Genomic DNA, 27,575 nt, shown 5'->3' on the forward strand with positions numbered 1-27,575 from the left:
AGGTTCTTTGTGCCATATATTGGGCCAAGTGCTTTGCATGGAGCGTCTCCGTGAATCCTCAGCACAATCTGAAGTGACAGGATGGAGTGTACATATGCACAGGTGGGAACAGCAGTTCATAGCGGCTCAGCAGATAGCGCAGGCATATGCTTCCCTTCCAGCCTCCTGCCTTGGGTCTTTACAGTTTGTTTCTCCTCTCTAATGGTTGCTGGGCTTAATCAACAGAAATACAGGGCATTCAGTTAACATAGGATTTCAGATAAACAAGAAACAAAAGTCCAGCCAGCCGCTGCGGTGGCTCAGAATCTCTCCCATACCACACTCTCCTTACCCTGAAACGTTACAGTTCTGTTCAGGCGGCTGAAATCAGGGCTGCCCAGAACACAGCCACAGGCAGAGAGAAGTCAGAGGAGAAACCCTGTAGAAGGAAGGTCTATGTCTCTCACACCAATCCCAAATCAGTACTCTGCGTACCGGCTCAGTCAGCCACTGATGTTGGGATTTGATGCTGCTGCTGGAAACTGAAGTCTATAGCTTCTTAAGTCACAAAGCAAACCTCCTTGTTTCATATTTGTGAGACAGAGTCCTTTCCTTGTTTCCTTGGCTGCAGTCTGGATGCTTCTAGGGTCACATACACTGAATCAATTTCAGAAAACTCTCCTTTTCAAGCAGAGTGTGAGGAGCTCTATAAAGCATCCTGGGAGTCATCAGCAGCTGCCTGTATTTACTCTTGTTGTTGATTAAAGTAGACAGCTGGAACACCAGCAACCCAGACTGTAGGTATAGGACTGCCAACAGTCTGACTGTGGGGAAAGAATCAATAGCTAGCAGAGGAAGCAAGAGAAACCCAAGCCTTTCTTTCTCACCTCACAGAACCCGGACTTAGCAGAAGGGTGTCAGGTCAAAGGAAGAAGTGGGAGAGGTTGTCTTTTATTTTCTTTTTGCCCTTTCCCAATTGTCTCCTTCTGCTTTCACATGCTCTCTTCCTGCCTCCCTCCCTCCTTCCCTCTCTCCCTCTCCCGTCTGCCCTGTTTTGGGAGGAGAGAAGCAGCTGAATGTGTAAGTAGCACAGAGGCAGTTGCCTGTGGGCCCAGGGGTCTGTGGACAGCAGTGGCATTAACAAAGCTTTTCCATATACGATGAGAAAACGGTGGTGGACAACCCAATTAACCTTTTGATTTTTCACTGGATGAGAAGGGGGAAGTTGGGAAGGGATGATCCCTGTCCATGTAATGATGACCCCACTTGCATTGGTGACCACAAAACTTCCTGATTCCTATCTTTATGCTACACAGTGGCAGATGGGGTACAGAATAGCTTATCAACTCCCTCCTGTTCTTCAGGAGCAGACACTCTTAGAGGAGCGACCCTTCTCTTCCCCCAGGCCTCTGATTTCCTCATGACTGCACTTGCTTTTCTGTCGCATGTGCAGTAGCAGCTCCATCAAACAACCACCCAACTCTATCTTCTTTTGATCTCCTACCAGGACTGAATTTGATGTCATTCCTGATCTTATTTGTTTATTCATTTATTGACTTTATGTCTCTCCTGACTCATAAAGCTCTATGAGAATGAGGCCAGCAAACACAAGACTAGCTTAGCAGTCTGGGACTCCATGTGACTTGGACAATAAAGACACCCTTTTCCTTTTTTTTTTTTTTTCCATTTTTTATTAGGTATTTAACTCATTTACATTTCCAATGCTATACCAAAAGTCCCCCATATCCACCCACCCCCCACTCCCCTGCCCACCCACTCCCCCTTTTTGGCCCTGGTGTTCCCCTGTACTGGGGCATATAAAGTTTGCAAGTCCAATGGGCCTCTCTTTCCAGTGATGGCCGACTAGGCCATCTTTTGATATATATGCAGCTAGAGTCAAGAGCTCCGGGGTACTGGTTAGTTCATAATGTTGTTCCACCTATAAGGTTGCAGATCCCTTTAGCTCCTTGGCTACTTTCTCTAGCTCCTCCATTGGGAGCCCTATGATCCATCCATTAGCTGACTGTGAGCATCCACTTCTGTGTTTGCTAGGCCCCGGCATAGTCTCACAAGAGACAGCTACATCTGGGTCCTTTCAATAAAATCTTGCTAGTGTATGCAATGGTGTCAGCGTTTGGATGCTGATTATGGGGTGGATCCCTGGATATGGCAGTCTCTACATGGTCCATCCTTTCATCTCAGCTCCAAACTTTGGCTCTGTAACTCCTTCCATGGGTGTTTTGTTCCCAAATCTAAGGAGGGGCATAGAAGACACCCTTTTCCTAATGATACACCCAACAACCTGTTGACAACTTGGAACCCCCACCTGCATAGAGCTGCACGTATATACTTCAAAAAAATGGAAATAAGTTATTCCCCTGGAAACATCTTGATTTTGATTTGTTTCTATTCAAACATGTTACTGAATATACCCAAAATTGGAAGGTAGGGTACCAATCTGGTCTGGAGGGGTTTTGGATGTATGCAAAATAAGGCAAACTGTGACTTTTGAATGAACTAGGGAGAATATTCGGTTTACCATTTAATGCTTATTAGTTGGGTGTAATATGATTAGAACCAGGTGTATTGTAGGGAAAGACATACTTAAAAGAAAAAAAGTTTACATAACACAAGTCTGTCAATCAAAACAGACTCACTCGAGTTAGATCCCTAGTAGCCAGCTCCTCTTTCTCTTGGACCCCATAAAAGGAAACCCCAAACAGTAACCAAGACCCAAAAGTACAAATTGGGGATTTGTTACCAATGTTTAGCTTATACTAATTGCTATCTGGCTGTATCTGCTCAACATAATATACACGGAGTCCCCAATGAATGTTCTGTTGAGCTCCCTGGCGAGGAAGAACTTTCCCCCTTACGAACAGAGCAGAATTGCATTAAATAACCGAGGAGAACCAGCTGCCTCTCCTATTTGCCTAGCTAATGTGCATGTCTTTTCTATGTCTTTCCTAACTTCTTCAGGCCATCAAACTTACCATGCACGGAGTTCCCCCCAGTGTGTGTGTGTGTGTGTGTGTGTGTGTGTGTGTGTGTGTGTGTGTGTGTTTGTGTGTGTGTGTGTGAGAGAGAGAGAGATCGAGAGAGACAGAGAGAGAGACACAGAGAGAGACACAGAGAGAGAGACAGAGAGACAGAGACAGAGACAGAGACAGAGAGACAGAGACAGAGAGACAGACAGAGACACAGAGAGACCAAACTTGTAAAGAAGTATCCTTCAAGATGCAAGCAAAAGGAGAAAAGATGTCAGTAGACACCCCCTGCAGCTGCAGTGGTCTTCAATACCAATTAGTTATATTACCCTTAAGAAATGTGGGGGTTTGAGGGTCCTGGAGAGGATAGGAACTACAGAGGAAGACCAATAGAGTCAACTAACCTGGACCCTTGGGACTCAGAGACTGAACCACCAATCAAAGAGCAAATACAAGCTGGACCTAGACACTCCTCCTGCCCCTGCATGCATACATGTAGCAGATGTACAACTCAGTCTCCATGGGGTTCCCCAACAACTAGAGCGGGGGCTGTCTCTAAAGCTGCTGACTGTCTGAGGATCCTCTTTCCCTAACAGGGTTGCCTCGTCTGGCCTCAGTGGGAGAGGATGCACCTAGCTCTGCAAAGACTTGATGTGCCAGGGTGGGGTGATATTGGCGGGGGGGGGGGGGCTCAACCATCTCAGAGGAGAAGGGGAGGGAGAATAGGACTAGGTGAGGGGAGACTGGGAGAAGGGAGCAGTGATTAGGATGTAAGGTGAATAAATAAATTAATGAAAAAAAAAAAAAGAAATGTGGGGTAGATGCCACGGCACATTGGGAACGCCTGCAGATCTCTCGGCTGTGCTTCTAGGGTCTCTTCTGATGAAGTTTGTCTTAGCAGGTGTGAAACAGATCTTCCTGGCTCAACCATTTTCACTATCTGATGATTTTGTATTATTATTATTATTGTTGTTATTGTTATTATTATTATCCTTGACATCTATTCTCAGACCAAAATAGTTTCCTGGCTCCTTGGTGTTGAATGACCCTTGGAATTTTTGTAGATTGGGGTCTAGTTGCACACTCCTTAATTTAGTTTTAGTTAAGAGCAATTAGGAAGCTTACCAAGTTGCTCCATTCCTAGTTCCCGTTGACCCCTAAAATGGACCTTGAGCTTAATTTTGTTGCTATCACTACATTTTAGCATGGACAAAATTCCTTCCTTTGGATTGCAACTAACAGTCTATTGTTTTTTAAAGATTTTTTTTTTTTTTTTTTTTTTTTTTACTCTCAAGTTAAGAAAACAAACTTAAGAGCAGAGTTCTGTAAAACATAGATTTCCTGGTAGGCATAGCTTGTAGTCTCCCAATTCACAGATGGGCCAATTTATAAGTTTTTAATGGGTTTCAGTGAGGCTCTTCATCAGTAAGATGAAGACAGTGTTGACTTTTGTCCCACAGACTCCTAATATGGATATTCCCCCCAAAGTGTTGAGCATATGAGTAATTGATCAGGAAGACCCTAGGTGCACATAGGCTACCACCATTGTGCTTGGTTGCCCACTATCACTAGATGGCAAAACCCTGTTGCTAGAGACATACACCCCTTAGCTACAGGACATATAGAAATTAAACAGGAACTGTCCTGAAAACTGCTTCCCTGTTAGTTTGTTTTCATAGCACCAGAAAGTGCTATGCAGGGCTGGTGAGATGGCTCAGTGGGTAAGAGCACCCAACTGCTCTTCCGAAAGTCTGGAGTTCAAATCCCAGCAACCACATGGTGGCTCACAACCATCTGTAACAAGATCTGACGCCCTCTTCTGGAGTGTCTTAAGACAGCTACAGTGTACTTACATATAATAAATAAATAAATAAATAAATAAATAAATAAATCTTTAAAAAAAAAAAAAAAGAAAGTGCTATGCAGGCTGCTGGGGTAAGGGGACGTCACCGGTGGTGTTACCCAGCAGTAAATCCTGTGTGTGGAACTGATTTGCCAGGCAAAATGTGCCCAATACAATAGTGGTATGAAGGTAATGGGGACAACCAACCACTTTCTGATTGGATTAGAGGCCTACTCCACGAAAAGAACTCTTTCTTGGCAATGTAAGCTGGGCAAAAGCCGATGTCTCTAGAGGTCATAGGCCTGAAGTTGGGAACCTACAACTGTTGTTTTGATAAATGGACATGTTAAATTATCTTCTTAATATTTATGTTTATACCTGTAGATTAGTGCTGCTGTCAGCTTCTGTAGTGGGCAGAAGTTAAAGCAGAGACTAAAAAACCAGTCAAAGTGCTGAGATGAAGTGATTCCTGAGTGCCCAGACCTATGTGGGACATCTACATCAACCCCCTACAAGGCTTAAGGAATACCATGAAAGAAGGAGCAGAAATACACCAAGAAGCAGAGTTGGGAAGGAATGTGTGATGTACAAAGATGCTGTAGAGGAACTATTGATGATTGAGGAAGGGGTAGGTAGGTCTGCATCCAGAATCAGGGGAGAGTCCTCATCCCTTAGACTGGGGTGCTGCACTGAGATGCTCACTCTCAGAATTAGCTCTCTACTCTATGGCCTTTGGAGTATAGGACCCAGGGTAAGTTCTGATCCTGCAGTTGCCTGCTGAGTAAATGTCTGTAACATCTGCTTCCCTCAACGGCATAGTGAAGACCAGCAGTGATGGTCTGTAGAGACTTTAGACATCCTATTGCACAAGTGATGGCTAATGATACCACAGCTGTGGCCTCCCAGCCTTTCAGACTTGCAGCATAATGCCCTGGAACTCTCCCCAGTCAATGATAGTCTTCAGCATCTTCCATTCTCCCAGGGGTGAGGCAGGGGGTAGGCAGGGGCTTCTGCAGCTTTCTAGGTTTGTTCCCTGTTTCCTGTCAAGGACTTGCCCATTCTTTTTCATGTCTATGTCTGGGCAAATGCTGCTTTCTGGCCCTCCATGCCTCCTCCTTCTCCCCTACCCAGCTATTTTTGACTCACAGTTCAGGGCAGGGCAGGCCTGGCCTGCTCCATGTAACTTTCTCTGACTCTCTGACAAAATCAGTTTCCTGCTCACGTGTGTTCTCAAAGCATTTTGCAGAGACCTGCTGATGTCTAATCAAGCCAAGTTATAGCGGTTTATGTTTCTGTCATCAGACTGTGAACTCTTAGAAATAGAGGACCTTGTTTTCTCCCCAGGGCAAGAAATGCAGTATCCCATGAGCAGCTTTTGAATACTTGGAGGCAGGGCAGAAAAGATACAGCACAGACAACCAGGCTATGTTTAAGACTCTATAAGTTGCTCAACAGCTTGTACCTATGGAAGGAAAAGTCCTTCATGAGATAAGGCATGGAAAGAGATACACATTCAAGGCCATTTATTGACTGGTATATGGGGCACATCCATTCTTCTCAGATCCAGTTTCTTGCTCTGGAGGAAAGTATTGTTGTCTCACGGTGTTAGAGCAAGGATAGCGCAGTTACTCACTTTCCACATCCTGGCTCCTTCCCTTCTCAGCACCAGCCTCCTTCGGAATCGGGTAAGCCTATGACTAATCATATCACTGGGCAGAATGGATATTTTCATTCCCAGGTCTGATACACAGAGACCTCTCTTGTGGCCCTCCATACTATTGCATTCCCTACCTGAGGACTGGAAGGTAAGTACTCCGGCTCTAGGTGTTGACAGAGGCACACGAAAGGAGCCTTGGCCCTCTGCCTCTGTGACAGATTTTCCTTCCTGCCAGGCTCACCTCCATCTGCCTTCAACTGTGATGAAAACAGAAACACTTTGATTCTGTTAGGCTGCTGAAATTTTGGGGTCATTCTTTGTAGCATTTAGCCTACTTTTGACAGAGTTTAAACAGATAAAAATTCCTCAGACACTTCAAAGAGCTACACTAGTGTTACTGGTTATTATTATAGCTTTTATTCTACAAAACCTTCTGAGAGCACAGCTGGGGACTTCTTTCCAGGCTTTATATAGTTCTCCAACCTTTTCTAGGATGGAAAGGACCAAGGGAGAGCTCTGGACCATATGCAGTGGTCTGACTAAGCACTCCTTTGTAGAGCCAGGCTCACTTCCAGGAAGAGTTCTGATTGGCTGGTCCCTCATGCACAAAGCAGCAGGCCTATATCAGAACAGACACTAGATGGCAGCATGCGGCACAGTGGGGGTACATCTGATGGGCCTGAGGCTATCTGTATCCTCTGCTCACAGGGTGAGCATTTTAGGGCTAAAGAAAAGGGGAATGGAATTGAACCAGTTGTCAGCAGGCCCTGAGAGACTTGGTTGATCGTGTGAACCCCTCAGAACTCTGTTCCCTTCACACAGGGGTGCTTTCACTGTTTATCCTGGTTGACGTGTGTGTGTGTGTGTGTGTGTGTGTGTGTGTGTGTGTTTGTGTGTACACATGTGTCTATAAATCAGAGGTCAATATCATGGACCTTCCTCCATTGCTCTCCATTTAATTATTTGTGACAGTCTCTCACTGAAGCTGGAGCTTACTCTTTTCGGCTAGTTTGGCTGCCCAGCAGGCTCTGGGGAATCCTCCTCTCTCTGTTTCCCTATGTTGGGATGATTGGCAGACACTGCCATACCTTGCTTTTTGAGATGAGTCCTGGGGATTTGAATTCAGGGCCTCAGGCTTTTTCAGCAAGTGTGTCATTGCCAGAGCTACCTCCCCAGGCCCCTATGTGGAATCACTGCAGATACTGATGTCCTAGGATGTGGGCAGACAGTGGAGTGTAATACGGATGGATCAGTCTCCTGGACCCTTTCTCTAAGGATGCTACCTATAGGATGACACTACTGACTCACAGAAGAAAGAGAGAAGGAAAGGGGCCTGGCTTACCTTGGTCACCAGTTCTGGTCCAGATATTTTATCTGCATAAACTCTTTTTAATCTTCAAAACTCTGAGATAGGTATGATTTTTGTTCTGAGAGATTAAGAGGCTGAGATCTAGGTAGCTAGAGGAACTTGCCAGGATCCCATAGCTTGTGAGTATTAGAGCCATAACTCAAACTCTCTGACTTAGAAGCATCATACCTTGCAGCCTTGCCATCAGATCCTAGGTATACTCCCTTCACCAGAGCTGAGAAAAGGACTCCCTGCCCAACTCAGCTAGGATTCCCTATGGCTCTGGCTCCTTCACCAGCAAGTCTATCTATGGCATTTGATCTTCCTGAGTTTGAGAGTTACTCCTTTCCAGTGAGCAAAGGAACTCTCAGACCAGTAGGGAGAGGCTATCAGAAAAGGAAGATGGGGAAAAGGCAGGGTAAGTGGATCTAAAGGAGTGCATGTAATGGAGGTAACACTGTAAGAGCTTTGCAAGTGGCTTCTGAAGGCCATTAGGAATCAGAGCTGAAGCATGCTCCAGCACACCTGGGGATGGAGACTCTTTTCTCTGCCCTTTGCCTGTTGGCATCTGGAACTAAAGTGCCCAGAGGTTCCATATACTTACTAAGAGGTTCTTGGACTTCTGTTTTGTGCACGTTTCTATCTATGGATACGCAGCCCCAGTTCCGAACAAGCCACTTCTCCTACCTTCCTCTGAACATTCACAGCTTGCATCTTCCACACTAAGACCCCAGCTAGAGCCCTTTTTACTTTACAGTTTCTGAGTTCAGCTTGATCAGCAAAGGAAAGGGACTTAGTAAAAGGAAGAGAAAGAAGGGGATGAAGGAAGAAGTAACAGCTGAGAAGTTAAAATCTTGAAAGAAAGGAAATCTAGAAAGAAAGGGAGGAGGGAGACACTTAGCTTCCCTGCATCCTTCAGCTGGAGTTATGCTTTTCCAGGGTGAGAGGGAGGGGCAGACAACCTCTGGGTGTCCACGTGTCCTCCAACCCCTGGGAATCTAGGGGGCATAATGACATTTTGGTATAGAGCTGGTTCCTAGTTTATTCTGGAAACGGACAGTAGTTTCAGCTGTTCACAGTTGGGCTGCAGGGCTGGGGTTGTGGTTCAGTTGATAGAGTGCTGACCAGTAAGCAGCAAGCCTTGAGTTCAGTCCCCAGCACACCATAAAACCCAAGCACTGTGGCACATGCTGTAATCTCAGCACGTGTGGAAGTGCAGAGACAGGAGGACCAGGACATGGTGGCACATGCTGTAATCTCAGCACGTGTGGAAGTGCAAGTAGAGACAGGGGGACCAGGAGTTCAAGATCATCACTGGAGAGGCCAGTTAAGGCTACTAGAGACCCTGTCTCACAAACCAAACAAAACTATGGAGTAACAGATCATTTAAAACCTTGTCCCACTCTGAGTCTTCCTGTGGTCATGTGAGCCACGTCACGTGAGCATGTCAGCAGGTGCCTGCTTTGGGACGCGTGAGAGAAGTCATGCCCTGGTTTGTGAGGCTGCACTGAATGTCCTCACATGGGTTTCTGGCAGGCCTTCTGGGGCCATCCAGCCAAACTCCCCCAAGAGTCACCTGGCATGACAGTGCTGTTTGCCTTCTGCCAGCTGTCATTCCATTAGTGTTTGTGTCTAACCCAAAAGCCTTCAGCAGCAGCTAGCACCAAGTCTCTGTCCCTGGTTGGGAGGAGAAAATGCATTGAAAAGCAAATTGCTTTTCCAGTCACAGGTCTTTGGCTCTGGGAGGCTCCAGGCTGGGTAAAGAGAACAGCTGGAGTCCTCCAGGGAGGTTCCCCACACTCAGCCCCAGCTAGTTTTCCCAGAGCCTTTCTGCAGGCCAAGCTGCAAGAGAGGCAATGAAGATTCAGGCCAGTGGCTTGTGGAGAGGATGCACTTTGCGTATTTTTTTTTCCTGAGAACTGGAGTGAAGTAGGAATGAACAGCCCTAGGCCTGGAGGAAAACAGCTTGGTGACCTGAAGATGTGCCCACATTTGGCATTAAAGAGGGGAAGCTCTTCAGGCACTTTCATCAACCCTCCTGACACCACAATTTCGCTGTCGTGGAAAATCGAGATTCTGCATGGTGTTTTGAAGCTAATCTGTCAGGACCACTTGTTTATTTGATTTTTCCAAATACATTTCCTTTTAACAGAAGGAATGCCTTTAGTTACGCTCCTAATTTTAAGAGGCCCGGCTGAGTCTCTTTTCACTGGCTAAATTATAACAAGACTAGTGAGGTCATAGGCAGTGGATTAATTATAGCGAGGAGAGCGAGACAAATCTAACCTTCTTTGATTAAAAACAGCTTTGCTACTTTAAGTGAACAATTTTCTACTGCAAACATTTTCACACATGTTGTCTCTGACAGCAAACTTTAGTGGTCTCTTGGTTACAAGCTGGCAGTTCTTAGAACTCTTAAACTATTCATATTATAGAAAAGTTCCTTGAATACTCCCCTTCCCTTCATAAATAGACTTAGATGGAAACTCAACTATATGCTGACAAGAAGTATGGATTTAACCACATTTTTGTTTCTGATATGTAAATATTTTCTAACCTTTTTCATCTGTCAGTCCAAGTCCCAGGCTAATCTATGGTTTCACATCCTCAAAATGCTTATGTCAATATCATCTTTACTTGATGTTTTTTTCATTAGGTACCATTTAATAAAGGTTGAACAAAAGAATCTTGAATATACATATATAAATAATGTATATGGATTACATATATGTAGGAAACTAGTGAATTATACAGTATTTGCTGAGAGCTATTCTATAGAACAAGGAGGGTAGACTTAGAAGCAGTGAAAGTAGAGGGGCAGCTGATTCTCAGTCTGATCCCCTTGTTGCATAGCAGTTTCCTCTACAAAAGATTTCAGGGTGTTTTAAAAAGAGGTGAATATTCCATCCCGAGGATGCTAATTAAAGCTTGGCAAGTTCTGAAGGTAGGATCTTAAAACTCAGGAAGGAAACTTGGAAGCCTCAGGAAGTCCCTGAAACTGACCAGGTGCACAAGGCCTCGCCCCTCCTAAGCTTAAGTAAACAGTAAGACTTGCCAAAGAGATCAGAACAGTCAAGCTGTCCAAAAGAGGCTCAGAGTAGCAGTACTGACCGAAGAGGTTTACCTTAGCTGAGTTGGCTAGAAGAGATATTCTCTGACCTCTCAAGCTGCTTCAAGTTATGCAGTAAGCTCCAGGGTTCCAGTTCTCATGAGCTGTCACCTATGCTGGAGTGGGCTGTCAGTGATGAGTCATTTCTGCTCCTGTAAGATAACCCCTCTCCTATACTCCTGTAAGTAACTCCTACAAACTCATTGGTTCATCAGGTTGGACTTTGGTAGTTTCCTTACTTTATTTTAGTCTGTCATCAATTTCCTATCTGGAGAGAATAGATATTTGTTCACATCTCTCCAGGAATAGTTTCACACAGTACTTCTATGCTCTCTGAGACCCAAAAGCAGAGGCGTTCCTTGTAAAGAAACAAACTATAGGAGACCATCCAAGCCTAACAGTTTGGAATTATAAAAGGGATTATGGTGTTTTTTTGTTTTGTTTTGTTTTGTTTTGTTTTGTTTTGTTTTGTTTTGTTTTTGTTTGTTTTGTTTAGTTCTAGACCAATATGTGATTTTTGTTTGAATTATGTTGTCCATTATGTTACTCCCAATGAGTACAACACTCACTCTGGAGCCTCGTATACAGTATGTGACTGATGAATGTTGAACAGTTAGATGCAATGGATGAGTAGCTCCACTGGGTGAAGGTAGAGCTCACTGTTTCCCAAGCTGTCTTCAGTATTTGGCCCAGAGAGTGTTCTAGTGGCTACAATTTTTATGGATTCTCCTTTTGTAACTATGACTAACATAGTAAATGGACTCCTGCCACCTGGTGCCTTTATGCCTCCTTTGGACTTTGGTATCAAGGTGATGGTGGAATAATTAGGATCTGGCTGCTCACAGATTAGCCTTCCTGATCATTCTGGAGATGGAATAGCATCCATGTGGGTAACAGGCTGAATATACGCTGGGTATGCTTTGCTCATTTCTTAGATCAGTGACTCAAAGTATTGTCTCTGCCCTGACCTCGTGAACTCTTCTGATGTCCCTGGGGAAAAAAGGATGGCTCTATTTTCACCAGACTAAGATTTGGCTCTCTTTCTGTAGAGGACTATAGTAGTTGTCTTGATAATCAACCTGACTGGATTAAGAAGAGCTTAGGGGATTGATGAATGCCTTGTGTTTCTCTGAGAATAAGGCTTATCTCTAATCCCACAAGGACCTCAAATGAGATGGTACTTTGGGGCGGAGGTGAGAGTAGCATAGTAGGACAGCTAGTTGGAAGAAGTGTGTCACTCACTGGGAGTGCATCTTGCCCTGGCCACTTCCTGTATGGCACCTTCCCCTGCTTCCCGGCTGCCAAGAAATGAAGGACTTTAACTGATGTATGGTCCTGCTGCCATGATGTTCCACTGAAATCATGAACTGAAATGATCTTTCTTCCCTTGTTTCTGTTAGGTATTTGGTCACAGTAATGAAAATCTAACACACAGAGGAATGATATAGCAATCCTTTATGGTTTGTAACCCATAAAACCAAATAGTATTGTTCTGTTAAAAGAACATAACAGTAAAATTACTCTGAAGACATTCTCCTATAACCATAGATCAGAGGCTGACTCAGCCATCATTGGAGGAGTGTTCTTCTGCAGTAGGTAGGAACTCAATGGAGACCTTGGAATACTCAGTCCTAAGTGAGATGTCTTCATCCAACTCCTCCACCCAGGACTCAGGGAACTAAGTGGAATAAGAGGAAGAGAGAGTGTAAGAGCCAGTGGGGATGGAGGACCCCAAGGAAACAGTGAGTGCCTTCTAAACACAGCAGGGCTGACATATGAATTCACAGACTGTGGCAGCATGCCAGGGCCTACACAGGTCCAAGCCAGAAGGGGTCTCCATACTGAAAGGGGAACTGCACAAAACCCCTCAACTCTAACCCAGAACCTTTGCCAATTGATAAGTGTTCACTAAGGAAGAATAAGTTTTCTCCAATGGAGTCACACTGGGCATACATGTACGGGAGGCCCCATGCCCATTAGTAGATGGCCAACATAAATGAGCTCAGTGGTACTTCTGAAGATGTTTTATCTCATAATGTTTATTTTTGGTTTTGGGATTTTTTGGGTTTTTTTTGCTTTACTTGTCTCTTGGGTTTTTTGTTTGTTTGTTTGTTTTGTTTTCTTCTTTTTCTTGTTTTCTTGGAGGGGATCTGAGAAAGATCTGAGATGTAAGAGGGAAGACTATAATCAAAAGGTACTGCGTGAAAAAGTTATTTTCAATAAAAAAGATTAGTGGCTCATGAAATTTCTGTCACAGTCATTCAAATCTGCCATCATAGTGTAAACATAGGCATCGATAATGGATATATAAGTGAGTGTGGTTCAATAAAGCCTTATTTCATTTTATTATTTTGTGTGGTGCATGTGTGTATATGTGTTTATGTATGTGAGTACATGGTACATGCATGTGTGTTCTTGTGGAAGCCAGTGCACAGAGGTCAATGTTGGGTGTCCCCTCTATCATCTTCCATCTTACTGTTTTACACAAGGTCTCTCACTGAACCTTGAGCTCAGTTAACCGAATCAGCATGACAAGCTAGTCAGCAAGTCCCAGGGATCCTACTGCTGCTTCCCCAGCACAGTTGGGTGCCACCACCCCTGGCTTTTTATGCAGCTGCTGGGATCTACACATGGGCCCCTATGCTTGCAAGGCAAGCTTGTTATAGACTCCACCATTGCTTCAGTACTCAATAAAACTTTACTCAGAAATATAGGTTTGGGGCTAAATATGGACTGTGAGGTCTGTAAGGCAGAGATTCTCTTCTTTGTTGCTTCCTTCCCTTCCTTCCTTCTTCCCTCCCTCCCTCCCTCCCTCCCTCCCTCCCTCCCTGCCTCCCTCCTCCCCTCCCTCCCTCCATTCCTTCCTTCTTTTTTTTGTTATCTTGAGAAGCAGTTTATAATAGTAGTTTAGGGGAAAAATTAATTGTAAGGACTGTGTATGTGTGCACACATGTCTGTCTGTCTGTCTGTCTGTCTGTCTGTCTCTCTCTCTCTCTCTCTCTCTCTCTCTCTGTGTGTGTGTGTGTGTGTGTGTGTGTGTGTGTGTGTGCAGTGCACACATGGAGATAAGAGGTCAGTGTTGGGTGTCTTCTCTCACTCACCACCTCAAAGTCTGATTTTGAGACAGAGTCTCTCAGTGGACCTAGAGCTTGCTGATTGGGCTAGACTGGCTGGCCAGAGAGCTCTCAGGATCCTCCTAGCTCTGTACCCTTCCCTCAGTGCTGCGGTTACAGATGTGCACATCAGGACTATCCATTTTGTGAGTGCTGGGAAACTGAACCTAGGTCCCCATGCTCGCACAGTGAGCTCTTTACCCACTGAGCCATCTTCCCAGCTTGGTTTGGGAAAAATTTCAGTTTATTCTTTGCCTTCGAAAGTTTAATCATTTTTGTCTATAAATAAATGGACAGTTGACATATTAACAGGAAAATGTGACAAGTTTTGTTAATGTGTAAAACTACGAAAGCTATATACAAAGCACAAGGCTCACATTAAGGCTAGACAGTTGAAGTTTATATAGTGGCAGACAGAGGGGTAGGGCATGGGATTTATTGGGGGGAGGAATGGGATGCAGACTGTAGACAATCAAGGCAAGGGGGGATAGAGCACGCACTGTGTGCCGTCCTGTTCTTGCTGCCCATTGTCATCCTTACTTGGGCAGATGGCTCACTTTTCTTCCTGCAAAAGGATCCTTCCAGGCAGAAAGGAAGATGTCTGATAAAACAGCTTGACTGCATTCCCTGGCTACTTCCTTCAGGAATGCTGCCTTCCCGAATAGATGTATAGTTAGGTCTTTTATGGAGGGAGACTTTCAGAGCCCTTCCGGTGGTCTGCAGAGGTCTATGTTATCTCTGAGCCACCAACTCAAACCATATCAAAGAAATATATTTGAAGAGAGATACGATTCACTCTTCCAAATGACCGAGACTGTGAACTTGACTTGTGGGTCTATCCTGTCCCACTGATTCCCAGAGAGAGACTGTGAGCATTTTGCTTAATTAACATGATAATGACAATGATAGATTGCCTGTGAGAATCCAGTGTGATAAAGTTCTTAGAACGATTTGGTCATTCTGTAAGAAACACATAGTTAATGTGACTGTTACTAATTTGATCACCTCTACTTAGTTCAGTGGCTGGTGCAGTGAAGAGGTTCAGTGTCATGTTCCTGACATCCAAGAGGCAAAACATTTTGTGGGGTGCCTTCTGGGGGAGGAAGCTGCACTGTCTCCCAAAGTTGCATGGCTGACTTCTAGATTTCCAAGCTTTCTTTCTGAGGCCATCAAAAGTTCTCTTTCTTTTTCTTTCTTTCTTTCTTTCTTTCTTTCTTTCTTTCTTTCTTTCTTTCTTTCTTTCTTTCTTTCTTTCTTTCTTCCTTCCTTCCTTCCTTCTTTCTTTCTTTCTTTCTTTCTTTCTTTCTTTCTTTCTTTCTTTCTTTCTTTCTTTCTTTCCACTTTAAATGATATATAGGCTCTCCATTCTTTGTAGGGCATTTTTTTTATAGTAAGGTTACTCTCTGTAGTTTTCTAACTCTGAAAACTACCTTCCTTAAGAGAAATGGGTAGAAAAAAATTTCTTCAATTTCTAGGCCTCCCTGCCCACCCATTCCTCCCTGTTTCTGTGGCTTCCACATCAGCCCTTTCCAAGACTGAGCATTGCTGTTGTGACAGGCAAGTTGGATAAAGCCTGGGAAAAGCCAGAGAGACCAGGAGAACAGAGAGGTGGACAGCCCATGAGTGGGGCTAGAACATCCTATGTTTAAGACACAGACCCTATCTATTCTGCCTTTCAGATTGCCTGGACTGGGAGGTCCAGCATGTAAAGGCTTCCCCATCCAAAAAAGACATTAAGGGTGTGCTTCACACCCTAGTTAGCTTCTCAGGCTCACCAGCTTCACACCTGAGTAACTGTGGACGAGCTTCTATTACCAGTGACTGGCTGCTTCACCACATTCCTCTCTCTTCTTCCATGCCACCAGGACCAGAGGGTGGTTCAGAAGGGGGGGGTGGGATGATCTCTGTCCCCCTTCCACTGAAGCGGAATTTCCTAGGCCTGGAAAGACTAGGGAAACCTCAGACAGTTGACAGGCAGGAGTGTGGGATGGACAGAAGAAAGGCAAGAGCTAGGGTTTGCTGGGTGGTAGAATCTACTTCTAATGGGAAAGGGGTGGTAAGACTGCAGAGCTGTAGGAGGGGCTTGGGAGAGTTCACAACAGGAACTGGTAAGAATAGTCTGTATGAGGGCTAGGTTTGACTGCCAATATTTGGCTCTCTGTGGGATAGCTTCCTTCAATTCAGTGAAGAAGCTGGCCCAGCAGACATTAGGGCACATTGACTCAGAGTGATGTGGAAAAAGACCTTTAACCTTACCTCCAGATCCAGGCCAGCTTCTCCAGGGCTCTGTGTGAAGCCCTGTGTTAGTAAGGTCTGAGTCCTCTTTCATGGATGGGAGCTGATCTGTTGTCTATATCCTCTCAAGAGCACCAGAGGCGAGGCTGAGATTTGTGAAATGGCAGGGAATTTGGTCTGAAGTAGCTGTGGTTTCTACAAACCAACTTATTTTGGTTGGGCCAGAGAGTGGTTGGTTCCACTCTCCAGCCAGTTTCATGAACTGGTGAGTCTGCTAGCCAAATAATTCCTGGATGGATTTCTCTTACGACCCAAGTCCATCTGCTCACTGCTTAAAAGCCAGTACTCAAGAGCTGGCTGTTGATGGGAAGGGAACTAGATTTATTTAAGGACTGGCACCCCGAGACAAAGGAGGATCTATTCTCACCATTTGGCAAAGTCCATTTTAGGAAACCAGGTACAAAAAGCTTTCTATAGGGCAGGAAAGGAGAGATACAGCTGGCAGTGTGTGTGGGAAGACTGTGTGCTACGTGGAGTCTTTAACATCCAGGGCCTGTGTTACCTTTTACATTTTACCTCTGGATAGAACATTGCAATTAGCTTTGACTTCTGGGGCTAGTTCCAATAATTCTTGCATAATATTTTTTTCTTTGCAGTCTTGGGAATTGAACCCAGGACCTTGCAATATACTAGGCAAGTCCTATAGGATTGAGTTACATCTCCAGTACTAGTTACTGCAGTTCTTTTTTCAAAAAATTAGATTTTTAGAATTGTATGTATATGAGTGTGTTGCCTGTATATACACATTTGCACAAATGTTGCAAGGTAAGCCCAGCAGAGACTACCACATGGACACTCATAAAGCCAAAAAGTCTATATTGCTGGCTTGACACTGCACTGGGAATGTGCCTATATCATGCAGCCCTGAGCGTTATAGCTCTCTGTCTTTGGTGCACAAAACCTACATCTTGATTGTGACGCTTCAGTTAGCAAGAAACAGAACACAGAAACTAAAAGCAAGGTTAGTATTTTTATGGACTTTGCTGGAACTATGGGCTAGGTCTTGGATGGATTAGGGCTTTGTTCCTGTTTTGGCAGGTGTTGGGGCCTACGTTTTAAGGTTTAATGTTAGAATGGAACCTCTAACATGGTGTCAGTTGTGCTAGGGTCTGGGACCTATTATACCACATGCGTGCCTGGTGCCTGTGGAAGCCAGAAGAGGGTGTGGTGTCCCATGGAACTAGAGTTACAGATTGTAGGTAGTGAGCCACCATATGGGGTCTGGAAGTCAAACCCAGATCCTCTGTAAGAGGAACAAGTGCCATTAGCTACTGAACTACTTTTCCAGCCTCTTTAGACAAGCATACTAGTTTTCTGCAAGTTTAACTTGACATCAGTTTCCATTCTTTGTGTTTGTTAGCTGATGTACAGAACTAGGATGCGGGGAGGGCAGGTTGCTACATATTCTGATATTTTCTGAGGAGATGAGATGTCCTATCTTTTTTTCCCAACTAAAGAAAAATTATTTAGCAATGTCTTAATCATCCCGTTGTGATTTTTCTTAAGAACTTAGAATGTGAGGCAAAGGAGAGGAAAGTCAGGGGTCCTCATGAGAAGGGGTCCTCACTGTTATACTTCTTGGCAGAGTCCTCTTAAATTTTATAATGTTGGCACCTCATTTGTTTTACCCAGGTCCCAATTGTGTGTGGACCCCAGAGGCCTAAGGTAGCACACCCACTGGGTGGAGCCTTTGGGGGCAGAGGAGAGCTGTGGGAAGACTGGAGGATGGGGAACACTGTTGTGGTGGGAAGAGGGACATCACAAGATGTGAGGAGGGTAGATTGTGTGTGTTCTGTTTGGTTTGGGGCTACATGAGGTGGTGCCATCAGGGCTAGATGACCTTTCTAAGCTATTTCATTTCTTTCTACTAATCTCAAAAGAGCAAGAGACTGGCCAGGAAATGGCCTAGGGGGCTTTGAGGATATGGACTGTGAATTTGGAATAATTTGGGACATTTTCATTAAAGGAGAATGGCTTATACTTTAATCTTTGGTACTCTGCCAGGCTCTCTTTTAGCAACTCAACTGTTTTATTTATTTATTTTTCCTCCCCTCCCCTCTGCCCCACCGTGCCTCTAGCAAGACCTTTTAACATGCTCACCAAATATGACCTCAGGAATGAGCCTTGAGAAGTTTGTAAGTACCCCAAGATAGTATGTAAAAGCAGGTATTATGTTTGTATGTGAATTTTATGATTTAGTTAGATCCTCAAAAAGTCCATTGGCTCCAAAGGTGTGACCATTTGCCTGTTGGAGCTGAAAGTTTTTCTGGGGACATTTGACACTCCCCAAATGGCAACATTACAACACTGCGAAGACACTGTGGTCATCAATGGTTGGGGGCATATGCAGACCATAGTGGATATTTTAGAGCAGAGAAACTGCTCTCGATGGTACTATAACACTGGACACATGACATTATAGTTTGCCCAAATCCACAAGTCTTATCACACCAAGAGTGACCCCCCGGTTATCAACTGTGGAATCTGGGTGATCATGGCATGTCAGAGTAGAGTTGTTGGCTGAAGGACATGTTCCCATTCCAGTGACAGATGCTGATAGAGATGCAGGCCGTGCTCCTGTGGAGGCTGGAAGTACACAGCACACACTGCACTTTCTGCTCAGTTCTGCTCTAAACCTGGAACTGCTCTAAAAAGTCTGTTTATCAACAACAGCCAGCCAAGATGCAAGGATAGCACAGCAAAACAAAAGGATACGAACCACAGCAGCTAATCTTCCTTGTCAACTCCTTGGGACTAGAGTCATGGGTAGAAACAACTCTCTGGGCATGGCTATGAAAGACTTGTCTGGGTTAAGCTACTTGAGGTGGTGAGACCTTCAGACTGAATAAAAAGAAACAAACAAACTGAGCACAAGTATTTATTGCTTCCTGACTGGGTGTGGTGTGACCAGTTGCCTCCTGCTGCCATGCCGTCTCGCACACGATGGACTGTACCCCTTGGAATTGCGAGCCAGAGTAAACCCTTCATTCCTGAAGCAGTTTTTGTCAGGTGTTCTATTGCAAGGAGACAGGTCCCTAATACACTAGCCCAGTGGCTCTCAACTTTCCTAATGCTGTGGTCCTAATGCAGTTCCTCATGTTGACGTGATGTCCCGCCATAAAATTATTTTCATTGCTACTTCATAACCTTGATTTTGCTACTGTTATAAGTTGTAATGTGGGTATATGACACGTGACCCCTGTCAAAGGGTCGTTTGATTTCTCCAAATGGGTTGTGACCCATAGGCTGAGCATCACTGCACTAGCCTGTCAAGGCTGCTGATTTTCTTTAGGAATAAGGTAGGTGGGAAACAGGTACTATCCTGTTTACTATACTATACTATACTATACTATACTATACTATACTACTATACTATTTCAGGGCCAGTGAAGGTCTGATGACCATTACAAGTTAACAGTGGCCTGGTTTTCTGCAGCAAAAGGAAGGGAGACAGAGCATGCTCAAGACAGAGCTGTGAACCCAGAAGGTTCAAAGAACAGCAAGAACCCTTCACCTAACATCAGAGCATTGCCTTTCTTATGCCAGTGCCTATGGCCTGGACTCACTGAATGCTGATCACAATAAGGCTTGTAGTGAAAACATTTAAACAGGTATGACATGGGCACTGACCACATGGAATGGAGGCAGCCGGGCAGAGGCCTGGAGGCTTCTCTTATGCTGGGTGTTGATCCTCTGGTTGCTGGGTTATAGACAATCTGGGCAGTACTGGGTTGGAAGGTGGGGAGCTCACTGGTGTGCTGCTTGGTCAGGGGTACTCACACATACACTGTAGCAAGCTCGTGGAAGTAGATCACTGGCTCTTGTAGCCAGAGTTCCTGATTTGGTAGGCCCAGGTATAAATTTCTCCCAAGTCCCAGGTGATGCTCATGATCCTGGCCTAGAACCCACAGCTCTTAACTAAATATTTAGTATTCTGAAAACTGGCATGGCCCTGAGGATGGGAAGTCGATTCATTTCCATTCTACAAATGGGCAAATGGAGGCATTGATGAAGATCACATAATTGTCAGTGATGCACGCCTCTGAAGACCTGACTTGCTTCCTGAGTTTTCTAGCTGGCAGCTCTCTCTCAAGACCAACAGAGGTCTGGACAAATGTCTGACCTCCTCTGCCAGGCAGGAGGTGAAACCAGACACTTGTGGGGCCCCTGCCCACATTGTTGGGGTGCGGCCTCTCTCAGTGAAGACTGGGTGGGGGGAGGTGCTCCTGAGATTCCTGAGTGGCTTGGCACTGGCTTCTGCAGCTTTTTCTCATCCAGTCAGCAGCTGTGACGCTGCTGGAACACACAGAACTGCGATGCTTCCTTGGAAGTCTGTTCCAGGACGTGCTGGGAGGGCTCTCGGAGAGAGCCACAGGCAGCATAGTTTGCAAAGGATCCCTTGAGCACCTTAGCTCAGTACAGCAGCTGCTCTGAGGCAGTGTGGGCCCTGTGCAGCCCACCAGGGGAACCTATTAAGAGCCACAACACTGTGAAAAGCGCAGCAGAATCGAGCCATTAAATCTGGTGGTGGTGGTGTAGTTGATGTTGTTGTTGTTGTTGTTGTTGTTGTTGTTGGTGTGTGTGTGTGTGTGTGTGTGTGTGTGTGTGTGTGTGTGTGAGTATATATGTGTGCACGTGTCCATGCTTGCACGTGTGCCTGTGCTGTAAAATGGGAGCTGGCTGAGGAATCCCAGCTCTATCCAGCTTCACATAGGTCTCCTTCTGTCTGTCCCATGTAGTTCTTTTCTACAGGGCCTTTGGCCTTAAGAGTCTCTGTGCTTCTGGTTGGAGTTGTTGAAAGACTTAGCTCAAGGTGACAGCAAGGCCCAGGCAGGGAGGGAATCTGAGGGATGTGTGCTCCCTTGGATGGTACTGGGCATACTCTGGTGAGAATCAGATGAGGATGTTGATGGCAAGGGCAGTGTGGCCGGAGAGGGGTAAGGGGTATTTGTTCCTGAGAGGACAAAGGACTGTCACTGGATAGAGAAAAGACAGATGTGGCATATAGGAAAATGGCAGTTTATAAAGGTACCAGGGGAAACCCCATGTTAGGGTGAGGCTTTGAATTTTAATTGGGCATGTTAATTAGGTGAATCAGAGGGGGCTTTGGAATTCTGTACCTCAATACTTGCTTTGATAGCTGGACCTTGGGAGTCAGCCTCAGGAGGAGGAATTGACCAAATAAAGAAATAGACCTTGGGAATGTAATCTAATGGTTTTAAACTAGGTGGAGGGAGTGGGGAAGAAGGGCAGGGTCTGTCAGAGCCACATGATCTAGGGTTAGAGTCCCTTCTTTCTGTATCCTAAGGACTTGGGGCTTCCTGCTAAGTGGTCCTAAGCCAGCTTCTTATGCCCTTATAAGCCTCTTTCCAGAGTCTTCCAGAGACTGACTCTGTGAATGGGGGCTTGGACATGCAAGTTGAGTGTCTGCCTCTGTGTGTCTGTGTGTGTGGTCTCTCTAGGGTGAGGGAGCTCAATGTGGAATTGGTTAGGGATGGGCTGCAGGTTAGAAATCATCTTTCCCCATTGCTCCCCCACTCCAGTGCAGAACTCCAAGGAACCCAAAAATTCTAAGTTTAAACTTTCCAGGCTTATAAAAGTATATTTGTTGAGGTATGGGGACAGAGTATATTTATTTTAACAGTCTGTTGGCTTGATTTATAACTTTTAACTCCTATGATCTAGGCCCTGGAAGTTGGGGGTAGACCTAGTACAGATGAGGAAAACAGGCTCTGAGACCTCCCTGAAGCAGGCTGGATCTGGGCCACATTAACAGGCAACCAAGTAAAGTGCCCATTGGGGGGTGGGGGTTGTGGCAGGACTCTCTATGCCCTGTGGACAAGACCCACTTGTCTTCTGGGATGGTTTGTTCTGGGTTGAGAGTAATGAAGGTAAGGATGTTGATGATGAAGATACAGATGCTGATATTCTGTCTGGAGCCTCATGATATGCCTTTTGGAAAACAGTGCTCTAATGAGGATGGTGAACGTTGGGTACCTTGACCTTTGACCCCTCTCTTGACCATGTTATCCTGAGAGAGCAGTAGACATGCTGTCCTTTCCTCTCTCACAATGCTGCTATTGAGCCTTCAGATCATCTCACTCTGGAGCCCTACTTCCACTCTAATGCAGACACATCACAAAGTTATGCAGTAACTTTCAGGAGGAAATAGGCCACTGGAGGAAGTCTGATCCTTGGGGTCCTTTGACATGACCATTATCCAGCTTGATGGGAAGACAGTGTTCAGAGTAGTATTGCTGTTTTTTTTTTTTTTTTTTTTTTTTTTTGGAGTGGGGAGGAGTAGAAAGAGAGTTGTCTCTGTGATTCCCAAGTAGCTTTGCTACTGTCATGAAGTGGGAGGGGACCTAAAAATTACCTTTTTATAATTTATCAGAAACCAAAAATTTATCTGAAGGGATTCCTGAATCACTATCTCTTCTCTGGTATTCATCCATGCACCCATGCACCCATGCACCCATGTACCCACATGCCCATGCACCCATCCATCCATGCACCCATGTACCCCACACACTCATGAACCCATGCATCTGTGCACCTATGTACCCTACGCACCCATGTACCCACGCACCCATGCACCCCATATACTCATGCACCCCACACACTCATGTATACATGCATCTGTGCACCCATGTACCCCCCACACCCACACACCCATGCACCTCACACACTCATGCACCCATGCATCCATGCACCCATGCACCCCACACCCATGCACCCATGCACCTCACACACTCATGCACCCATGCATCCACACACCCATGCATCCACGCACCCATGCACCTCACATACCCATGCACCCATGCATCCATACACCCATGCATTCGTGCATCCATGTACCCTACACACCCATGAATCCATACATCTAGGCTTGTTTGTGTTCCTCAATATTTAAAAAAAACACATTTCTGAATGTTGGTGGTACATGTGTTTAATCCCAGCATTTGAGAGGCAGAGGCAGGCAGATCTCTGTGAATTTGAGGCCAGCATAGTCTACAGAGCAAGTTCCAGGACACAACAATAACAATAACACCCACAAAAACCCAGACCAAACCAAATCAAATCAAACAAAACACCTTCCCTCCTAACACCACCACCCCACAAAAAAAGGAGGAGGAGGAAGAGGAAGAGGAAGAGGAAGAGGAAGAGGAAGAGGAAGAGGAAGAAGAGGAAGAGATTAGCTGAGGGAAGATTGTATTCAGGCTGTGTGCCATGCTATCATGTCATTTAAGTCACATAAAAACCCTGATAAATATTATTGACAGTCTGTAAATGGGGAAACAGAGACTTGACAGTAAATCAACTGGCCTGTGGTCAAGTTGGAGCCTAAGTCTGTGTTTTGTAGTGTTCCCACCAAGGGAAGACTATTCCTAGAGTTTTTTAAAATTGGAAAGAGACAGCCTGCCGGGCCTGTTTGCTCATCTCTCCCTGGCAGTGTTCCTAGGGTCTCTGATTCAGGTCCCTGCTCCAAAGGGAGAGCTGGGACCCAGGCCTGAGCGTCACAGCACTGCCTGCAGATCCTGCGCATCTGTTACCTACAATGCCTGGCACCAGTGTGCTGTCTGGTGCCCACAGTTGGACAGCACAGGCTAGTTTTGACAAAGCGACAGAGGCTGTAAAACAGCCGTGTGACATTGCCTGCTGGTTTTAAAACCAAACACCCAGCCAAGCAACGTGGTTGAGTGGAAACTGAAACATCCCTGCTCCAGATGAGGATGTTTTACTTATAGAACATCTGTGTTTTCCTTTCTTTCTTCCATGTGCCCATTTATTGCACCCTCTCCTGTCTTTTTTCTCTCTCCCTCCTTCCCTCGTTTCCTCCCTCCCTCTTGCCCTCTCTTCACCTTCTTCCTCTTTCCACTCTCTCTCCTCTTTCTCTGTTTTCTCCCTCCCTCCCCTTCCTCTTTTCACTCCCTCTCCCCCTTTCTTTATTTTCTCCTATTCAAAAATTCTTCCGGTTGTTATGTCTTTTTCTTCTAAAAGTTATTTTAAAATATTTCATTTTGATTTTTTTTGTATATGTGTCTTTCTGCATTTATGTCTGTGCACCACGTGTGTAGTACTTATAGAGGCCAGAAGAGGGCATTGGATCCCCTGGAACTAGAGTTGTGAAGGGTTGTGATTTGTCAGGTGGATGCTGGGAATTGAACCCTGTTTCTGTGGAAGGGAAGCCAGGGCTTTTAACAGCTGAGCTGTCTCCTTAGATCCTGTGGGAAGTCACATGTGACGTTGCAGGGTGGTGCTGGTTACCGCTGGCCACCACACATACATAGGCAGTAAAGTTTTTCGCCAAGATGAGGTTTTGAGAATTAACCAATCAGATGAGAGACAAGTTAACCAATCAGATGAGAGACAAGTTAACCAATCAGATGTAGGCATGCAAATGAGGTGGTAAGCATAACCCATGCATAACCAATCCGGGTGTGAGACACGCCTCTCCTAGGCCTATATAAGCAGCACCAGTTCTGGGCTTGGGGTCTCTTCGCCTCTGCAATCAAGCTCTCCCAATAAACGTGTGCAGAAGGATCCTGTTGCATCGTCGTTCTTGCTGTCGAGTCAGGGCACGCACAAGAGATCCTTCTTAACTTGCCATGGCTTGTATGTATAACTTGTGGGATTCTGTTCTCTTCTCCTACCGCGTGGGTTCCAGGGGTCAGACTCAGGTCGTCAGGCTGGTTGGCAGGTGCCTTTGCTCACTGGGCCGTCCTGCTGGCTCTTTCTCTAAAAAGCATCTCCTGAAAGACCCGGTTCAAGCATTCCGTCCTGCCCTCAGCTTTCCCTCATGCCATGTTCTTATGTATCGACCCATCTCTCTAGGTTTGGGCACACAACTCCACAAACGTAAAGTTTTATGAATTCTAATGTGTAGGTTTTTTCCCCCCAAGGTACTCCTTTCAGTTAAGCCAAGGTAGAGATGGAAAAATTTAAAACAAAATATTCTCCAATAAAAGTATTCGTAAAAGGACAGGGTCTCTGGCAGCACCTGCCTATAGCCCTCCTCCCTTTTCCTCCTCCCCTTCGCCCCCATCCTCTGGCTACAGGAACTAGGACATCAGATTGGGCTTTTGACTTTGAGCTTGTGTCTAGCTGGGCACAGTGGTTCCACTGTGGCTCACACGCACACTTCTGTTCATGCAGCTGATCCCCACGGAGCCCCACTCACCAGGGAGGAGCTTCAGGTTTCAAGGTCTACGTAAATAGGAGCAGCTCTCAGCAGAGTCATAAGCATAAGTCTAACCACCATGTCTAACATACCAGGTGGGCTTTGAACCCTATGGCTGTTCTTGGTCTTTGAAATGCTAGGTCCTTCCTCTTCTCTCCAGTTTCTCACTCCCAATCCTGACTGGAGGTGCTGTTAGGTTCCCTGGAGCATTTTTTTCTCTTTGCTCCAAGGCCTAGATGGCATCCTACTAGTATCAAATCTCTAACTTCTAGCTCCTGGTTCAAGGTCCAGCCTGTCCTGCACACTTTCCAGCTGCTTTCTCAGCAGCTGCCACCGAGGTTGCTCTTTGTGGTTTGTGGTCCATGATGCCTCACCGCTTGTTCTGGCTGCCTTCTCTCCTAAATGAAGACTGTTTCCTGTTTCTTTTTACTTTCACTTGCCTTATTACCCGTGGACTCCCTGTGGCGCATCTTAGGCTTGGCTCTGCTATAGTTACCTGTCCAATGACACAGTCCTGAGCTGATGCTGGAGTGTCCTGGGGATCAGTGACTGCTTCTGTGTTGAAAGGTAAGGTTAGATCTATGGCTGAAGGCAGCCTTCTACTTTTTTTCCTGAATTGAATCCACAGACAGACCAGAGCGGGGTAAAAAAAGCTTTTAGCTTTGATTTCTGATCCCTAAAAGGAGAAGAAAAGGTGATAGATTCAAGCATGTGGAGTCCAGGGGAGGCAGGAAAGGTTGGCTTAGGCATTTACAGGAATTTTCCTAACCATCCTCACCACACAAGTTTCTACAACCTGAGGATGGAGACAGGCCCATTTCACTCTTGGGATAGAGTAAAATGCTCACTTCTGTCATGGAAACGCATAACGTGGGGTACTTACATTGATAAGAGTATCTTGGTTACTTTTCTATTGCTTTGCTAAAATAGCATGACCAAAGCAATTTATAAAAAAAAGCATATAATTTGGGGCTCTTGCTTCCAGAGGGTTAGAGTCTACAGCTACCATGGCAGGGACCATAGTAGCAAGTGGGCAGACATAGTGTTGGAGTAGTAACTGAGAGATCACATCTTGATCCACAAGAGTGAGGCAGAGAGAGATAATGTGGGATGGTGTGTACCTTTGAAACCTCAAAGCCCTCCCCCAGTGACACACTTTTTCCAATTATGTCACACCCTCTAATCCTTCCCAGAAAGTTCCACCAACTGGGACAAAGCATTCAAATACATGAGCCTGTGGGAGTCATAACCACCAAGGTAGGGGCTGCCACAACCCTCAGAAACTGAGGCTCTTTGATGCTCTTCCCTAGCATTCTGCAGTCTAGGCAAATAGAGACATTCAAGCTCCACTAGACACCTCCTTTTCATTTCCTCGATGCTGTCCTTTCCTCCCTCCCTCCCTCCCTCTTGAATTTCCCCTGTTTGTCTAAGCTTTGTCCATACCATTTCCTCAAGCCTCCCCCAAGCATTTTTTTTTTTTTTTTTAGCTCTGAGAGTGCAGACTGTCCATGCTGGAATAACAGAACTGGAAGAAGGTACAGGGAATTTTAGTGTTTCCAGTATCTACAGTTCCATCTATGAGGAAGGTCACTAAACCCTGACCGACATGCATATCTCTTAATCCCGTGGGTTCTTCCCATGTGAGAAGGGATCCAAGTAGCTAGGGAGGGAGGGTCTCTAAACTGTGACAACATCCTATTCCCCAGGCCCAAAGATGGTACTGAGCACATACTATAGAGGATGTAGATCTGACTTCTTCTGCACCTACTGGGTTTCGCTGACTTCTTGTTCCTGGAGATGTTCTGCAAGTAGACACCAAGAACAGAACTAGCAGCACCAGCGGGATCGAAGACCTGGTGCTTCCTCTTCAGTTTTATTACCTTTCTGATTCCAGCCAAGAATGTGTTGTGATTCCAAACCCCAGCCCACAACGATGTGTTAGGTCTATTCTGGTTTCTGCATTGATTCACAATGAATAAAAATTAAGTTGGTACTAAATTTTATGGACTCTCTCTCTCTCTCTCTCTCTCTCTTTAATTCTACCTATTTGAGCTTTAACAAGA

General features: G+C 45.4%; 1 long non-coding RNA gene across 1 annotated transcript; it reads left to right on the forward strand.

Moving 5' to 3' along the window:
- Gm40118 lies at nucleotides 1-27,575 on the forward strand. Its single transcript, XR_867545.1, has 3 exons — nucleotides 1-102; nucleotides 25,988-26,079; nucleotides 27,219-27,575. It is a non-coding gene; the product is annotated as a predicted gene, 40118 (long non-coding RNA).

Source organism: Mus musculus, chromosome 3 (assembly GCF_000001635.26).
Source record: "Mus musculus strain C57BL/6J chromosome 3, GRCm38.p6 C57BL/6J".
Lineage (NCBI taxonomy): Eukaryota > Metazoa > Chordata > Mammalia > Rodentia > Muridae > Mus > Mus musculus.